This window comes from Cornus florida, unplaced genomic scaffold (genome assembly GCF_030987335.1).
Source record: "Cornus florida cultivar Cherokee Brave unplaced genomic scaffold, ASM3098733v1 CherokeeBrave_3.0.0_Hap2_Chr05, whole genome shotgun sequence".
In the NCBI taxonomy this organism is placed as follows: Eukaryota; Viridiplantae; Streptophyta; class Magnoliopsida; order Cornales; family Cornaceae; genus Cornus; species Cornus florida.
Window position 1 is genome coordinate 32,907,973 of NW_026775575.1, and position 7,072 is coordinate 32,915,044.

The window sequence follows — 7,072 nt, forward strand, 5'->3', positions numbered from 1 at the left end:
ATTAGGCCTTGATATGTTCTTTAACATACTTTAAATTGTGAATAATTGAATGAGTTTTGAATACTTTATTTAATTATTATCTTGTATGAAATTTAATTCACCTAATGATGCCTAGTGTAGAATTAACTTGTATTATGAAATTAAAATAGGCATTGATATGACCTTTGACATATTTGATTTGTAGAATTTTTGAAGTTACTTTGTAATCTTGAGAATTTAATTATTTAAGTTAATTAAATTCCCTTTTATGCTTCCATTGAGGTAATTAGGCATTGATATTGTATACTTGCTTAATTTGTAATTTGGAACTTGTTATATGATTACACGATAGTATTCTATGATTTGAAGTTATGATTTAACTTGTAAGTATTCACATTTTACTTATATGATATTTAATATGCCATTGTAGCTTGAATGCCTAAGGCATGACTTGTATGTATTCCATGACTTGGTTGTGCATGGTAATTGATTTTGTGCATTGTGTATATGTGATATACTTGTTGCACGACTTAATGATTGATGAGCACTGAAAAGTGCGTATTTAAACCCCTTAAGTTTAGGCATTCTAGTACCTTTATCTATCTTACTTTACCGTTTTAGATTGATTTCGTATTATTTCCATTTTCAGGCACTTATCCCAAAAATAAGCTAACTCATCCAAATAAGAGCTTAATTGAAGCAATTCTGGGATTGAACAAAGAAAGGAACAAAGTGGAGAAAGAAAGAAGCAAAATGAAGCAAAGCAGCAAGTTCGATCGATCCAAGTCCAAGGTTCGATCGATTGAATATTGATCGATCTCAGCACTTCAAGATAGATCCAAGCCTTGACCCAAAGCACTTAAGTCCAAAAGTTCAATCGATCCAACATCATTCTTCGATCGATCGAACACCTTTGTCCTTATCCAAATGATTGATCCTATCCACAGCTGTACCACCCACCAACCACTTTTGTCCTTTTCCCACAAATATCTCGGATTTGTCTTCTTCCAAAAAGCTCAGCCAGTTGGATCGATCCAGCCTAAGTTCGATCGATCTCACTTACTTTCAATCGATCTCACTTCCTTTCGATCGATCGAACTTCCTCTAGTACGAAAAAGTTAAAATTCCATCCCATTGAAAGTTGCCCTTTATTCAATCATTAGGGAATATTGTGTGCACGACCCCAGCTCATTTTGGGTGTCATTTTGACCTACCTATATAAGGATAAGGATTGCTTTTTCAAAGGGGAGCCAATTTTATTTTTGATATCATCTCTTGGAGAGGAAGTTTAGAGGAGGAGGAGGCTAAAGACACCATTGGAGATCTTCATCAACAAGGAGCAAACCTCTTCCATGGAGATAGCCCTTGAGGGTTGGAGCATCCTCACCATGAGTGGCTAGACATCCTCTTGGGGCTAGAGTTAGCCCCAAGCATGCTTTCTATATCTTAATCTTGTGTATTATTGAGGCATTAGTGTTATAATTAATGTTTTGACACTTTGATATATATAGATCTTGTTTAATCAATGATTTATGTGGTTTAATGCTTCCAATTAATCATTTCATTCTATCCATATGTCTATGTATGTTAGAATAGATGTTCATGTGCTTATTTCTAGATTTTGTGTTGTTGATACATGTCTATGTGTATTGATACCATAAATTTAGAGGTTGTCAAAACATAGTGCTTAAAGGAATGTTCTTGTGATTCTCTAGATGGTTCATGCTCATATCTTGATGAATTGTGTCTCCTTCTTAGCTAAATTAGTTTAATTTCAATGGCTTAATTGTAGTTTAGTGATAGTATAATATTAGATGGTAAGACAATCCATGCTAGTTGTTTGATGCTCCATACTTTTAAATACAAGTAGCATTTGTCTCTAATCTTGTGATGTATTTAGATTGTGAGCCTAATGAAAAGGACCAATGATTTGCCAGATATGTTATGCTTGTCACATGCTATTTAGACAATATATACTTGATTGCTAGATATATTGTGCTTTTCACATGTTGGTTAGACAATGTATACTTAATTAGTCATCCTTACTTGTTGAATTAACCAAATACACACATACCAATATTACAACACCCTAATTGCCCTCATTAATCACTTGTCAATAATATAGAAATGCATTGCTTGGTGGTGATCTCTAAACCCCAAGACTCTTCTCTCTCTCTCTTACTTAATCTCCATTGCATTCAATTACTTAGTTTAATTTTGTTACTCTTTAATCAACCTACCAACCAATTATTTGATCACTAGACCTACTAACCCTAATAGCGATTCCATAATCAACTCCAACTCCAATCCCTTGGGACGATCCCTACTCGCCCTAGCTATATTTATAGTGAAAGGTAGTAGTGGCTTTTACAAATGTAAAACTTGACCCTCGCCTAAATTGCACATTCTCAAACGTATGGTTGGACGACGGCCATCAATGATTTTTAGAAAGCTTGTATGGACATTGAAATTTGTTGCGGCTAGGGTATGGCTCTAGTACGGGGGATGAGAGTTCCCTTTATATCATATAGTGCGCACTGGGTGGTACCCTGAGGGTTAGTAACCCAAAAACACCAATATAACGGTTTTATTCCAGGTTTCGTGCGCACTAGGTAGTACCTTGCGGCCTAGTAACCCGGAATCACTCACTTAGTCATTAAGACTTTATGTCCTTTGTCTTCCGCCATTGTTTGATTTTACATTTAATTCATAGTTGTAAATGTGGATTACTTTTGACTTGTACTTAGGTGCATGATACTTCATTTCTTGCTTAGTATACTTGGATTTGTATACTTGTACACCTTATATATAAAAAATGCTTAGTATACTTGGACTTGTATACTTATATACCATGTATGTCAACATTACTTAGTATACTTAGAAATGTATATTTAATATATATATATAAAAATATATGTTGCATTTCCATTTCAATATTGCTTAGCATACTTTGTGTGTACACTTATATATATTGAGGATTTACTTTCGAGATAACCTAGTATACTTGTGTCTTGTATACTTGTCTTAAGTGCATTTCAATATTGATTGTATACTTATGTATGTATATTTGTGTATTGATTATCTTGTTGTGTTGTACTGTATGCTCCTATGTTGTTTAAATTGCATGAATGATGTGATTTATGCTAGAAATGATCTAAGGTAGCTTAGCATGCTCCCTGAGTCTCACCTTTGACATAGACGCTAGCTGGCATAACCGTTTGGATTAAAATTCTATCAACTTAATAAGTTTGTAAAATGCTAGGTCTATGCATGCTCATCTCCTATGAGTAGCTTTATGTTACTAACCCACGTAGTACCGTTTGGATTAAAATTACATCAACTTAATAAGTTTGTAAAATGCTAGGTCTATGCATGCTCATCTCCTATGAGTAGCTTTATGTTACTAACCCACGTAGTGGGGACATTTTTCAGGTACATGATTCAAGACTTGGGGCTTTGCATTTGTTTTGGGATGTCTTGTAGACTTGAAGTATTTATTTGATGAAAATGTTAGCATGAAATGCTATTTGTAGCTTTATACGTCAAAACTTGTATATTTGCTTCTAAATATGTAATGAGCATTTAAGTGCGCCATTTGGGATGTATTTGACATGTATGTAATGAGGCCATGGGCCAAGGACTTTCATTTTGTATTCTAAGTACTTTTATTTCTAAGTGATTTTATTGAAAAATAGAAAACCGACATATCTTAACTTCACTACATTTGCATGGGGTGTGGGAAGTGCACTTTAGCACTTCTATAGGGTCTCTTTATTTATGCATAAAGTGTGGTTAAGGGCCAAATGGTCTTTTGAAACCATTTTATAATTTTTAGCTTCAAGTTTCTCTTTTGAAAGCCATTTTTGGCAAAATTTAAGGTTTAATAGGTGATATTTTGTATTTAGTAACCATTGAGGCCGTAGGTCATTGGAACGCGTATAAATATGTATATTACGTTTGTGTGAATGCTCACCTTACGCAAAATATCACATTTGTATGAAATGGATGCTTGTTGGTCTCAAGTTTTTCATTTAAAGCATTTTCTTTGCATTTTGAGATTCGGATGGGTCGTATTTGCATCGGGCATTTTTGGGAGCCGTAGACCATTCCCACGCACTTAAATTCACTATTTACCATTGTGTGTATGATCGTTTTAGCACACAAAACCATTTAGGGTAAAATGAACACTTGGTGCAAAGTTGTTTATTTTTTTCATCGTTTTTGACCTAATCTGATTTAGGAGCATTTAGGAAATTTTTTTTGAAAAATAAATTCCAACTTTGACATAGTCACATAGAAAACGTGATTTTAGGGGGGGAGGGGGTTTTTTCACAACATTTTTCCAGAAAATGCCTTCTCGGTCTCGAAAATCCCGTATAAAATCTGATTTTCTGTGCGCACATGCATTTCTTGATAAAGTCTGTTGTAAGGGCATTTTGGTGATTTCACGTCAAAAATAAAATTTTCTTTCGACATGGTCAGCTTGAAAAAATTATTTTGAGGGGGGTTTCTTCTTCGTGTTTTTCCAAAAAAAGTCGTTTATTGCCTCAAAACGGTACACGAATTTCAGCATTTTGCCCAGGTCACTATTCACTGCTGTCAAAACACTATTCACGGCCGCAGCAATGTCAAAACTTTGTTTTGACTTTTCTCTTCCATCCGGACTCTGAATCAAGTGATTTTTGAGTCTGACTTGATTAATTTTTCGTTGTCTATCTAATGGTGTGCTCGGTGGCACCCAAATCTTGTTTAAAATTACTATTTTGTCCTTAGGGCTAAACTTGTCCGTTTTTAAAACGCTGCTTCTGCTTGTTTTCCTTTTATTTCCATGGCTTCATGAGAAGTCATGATTGTGTCTTAGGAATGATGTACATTTCTAGAGATGTTTCCATGTAAAAAGACCATTTTACCCTTGAGGGCTTATTTGGTCTTTTTCAGATCTTTTTCTTTCGCTTTGTCTTCGTTGAGATCCGTGGCCTCATGGAAGGTCACTTTGGCATCTTAGAGATGCATTGCATCTCCAAAGACTAGTTTTCTATTTTCGCTTCCGCATTCGGATCCGTTATCGGGTCAAACTTCGGTTCATCACATGACGCACTGGCTTGAAAAACTAGGGTCGTCACAACCCCTGAGACAAAATATCTTGAAAATATATTTACAAAAAACACCCTTAGAAGCTTAAATGTTTCTAAAGAAACTTTGCATCCACGCCCCTACGGGTAAAAAAGACAACCAAGAAGATTTTTTACAAAAGTAAAGTTACGCATTTTGAGGAAAACATATGGAATGAAAGCACGTGAAGCCTAAAATCAATTTCGAACTCAAAAAGTGAGGTTATATTAAAGAAAATATCAATAGAAAAAGAAAATTCGTAAAAAAAATGGGAAAAAAGAAGGGAAGAAAAATAACTAAGTCATTACAAATTGATTGTTATGGAGAAGAAGTTGTTGCTATTGTTGGTGTGTTGACTTGTTCTTGTGCATGCATGGTCGAAGGTCACTTCATCTTGTTCCTTTGAATCAAAATCTCAAGTCATCACCTCGTCATCTAAGAGGTAGTTCTAGTGCAATTATTCCCACTATCGACTACCCCATCCTTTCAATGGAAGATCAAGTTGAGGATCTTGGTTATGTGGACCAACAAGGCATGTGTTATCCTAATAATGTGCAACAAAATGTTGTGCAACAACCCAATAATGTGTTATTGCCTCTAGGAATGCCACGACCACCTCTTATGTAAATCCCTCTTGGAATGCCAAGACCGATTTTGGTACCACCACCTCCCGTAAGTTAAGTTCCTCTCGGAGCTCATGTAGAGCAATAAGTTCCCAATCCTCCAATGGTTCTCAAAGACTATTATGTGCTTAATGAGTATAATGCCCTGACTTGTATCCGGCTTCCTAATTTTAGGGCTCATCATTATGAAATTAAACCTTCCACTATTCAAATGTGCCCACTTTTCTTTAGGTTGAGTAATGAGGAACCTTATAAACATTTGAATGAGTTCTTGGAAGTGTGCTCCACCATGAAAATCATGGATGTGCTAGAAGAAGTGCTAAGGTTGAAGCTTTTCCCTTTCATTCTTTGGGATAAAGCTAAATATTGGTTTAACAACTTGGGGGCGAATACCATAACATCTTGGGCTCGAATGCAACAAGAATTTTAAAGAAGTATTACCTCGCAAGGTGAACCAATTCCATGCCAACTTCCATTCGTGAGTTTTCTCAAAGGGATGGAGAACCCCTATATGAAGCGTGTGAGTGTTTGAACAACTTGCTAAGGAAATGTCCACATCATGACATTCCAAAATGGCAATTAATTCAATCCTTCTACGAGAGCTTATCCGATACCCACAAGGGTATGGTGGATGCTTCATGTGGAGGTACTTATTTGGAAAGGCATGAGGATGACATTTAGCGCCTTTTTGAAAACATGAGTGAAAATTCAATGCATAGGTCGCTGTCCTTTCGCTTAGCCCAAAATTCCAATGTTAGAGGGAAAAGAACTCAAACTTGTGTCAAGTAGAGAGTTAAAATGAAGTTGCCACCGACGTGACAGCCCAAGTTTTGTAAACCCGGTGCGTCAGTGATGACCAAAAGATGACCCAATAATGGATCCGAAATGCGGAAGCGAAAGGTGAAACGACGGTCTCTAGAGATACAATGCGTCTCTAAGACACCAATGTGACCCTCAATGAGGTCACGGAACCCAAAGGAAACAAATGCAGAAGTGTCGTTTCAAAAACGAACAAAAAGAACCTAGGGGCAAAATGCTTATTTTACAAAAAGTGGATTCAGGTGCTATCGAGCACACCGCTGGAAAGACAATGACAAATTAGTCAAGTTCAAAATTTTTTTTACTCAATTTGGAGTCCGGAAGGGGGAGAAAGGTCAAAAACAAAAATGATGTCGTGGCGGCCCAACGAGGACAACCCACCACTGCTGTAACTGAGAGTAAAAACGGGCATCTAAACGGACTTTTTTGGAAAAACTCAAAGAAGAAACCCCCCCTAAAATCACGTTTCCTACCCCGATCGTGAACAGAAACAAAAAAAAAATGCATTGCAAAATGCCCAGAATGCCCCCAAGAAAATC

At 36.3% G+C, this 7,072-nt stretch overlaps 1 pseudogene; it reads right to left on the reverse strand.

Annotated features, from left to right (window-relative positions):
- Positions 1 to 6,182: 6,182 nt before the first annotated feature.
- On the reverse strand, positions 6,183 to 6,280 carry LOC132310791 (small nucleolar RNA R71; annotated as a pseudogene).
- Positions 6,281 to 7,072: the final 792 nt, after the last annotated feature.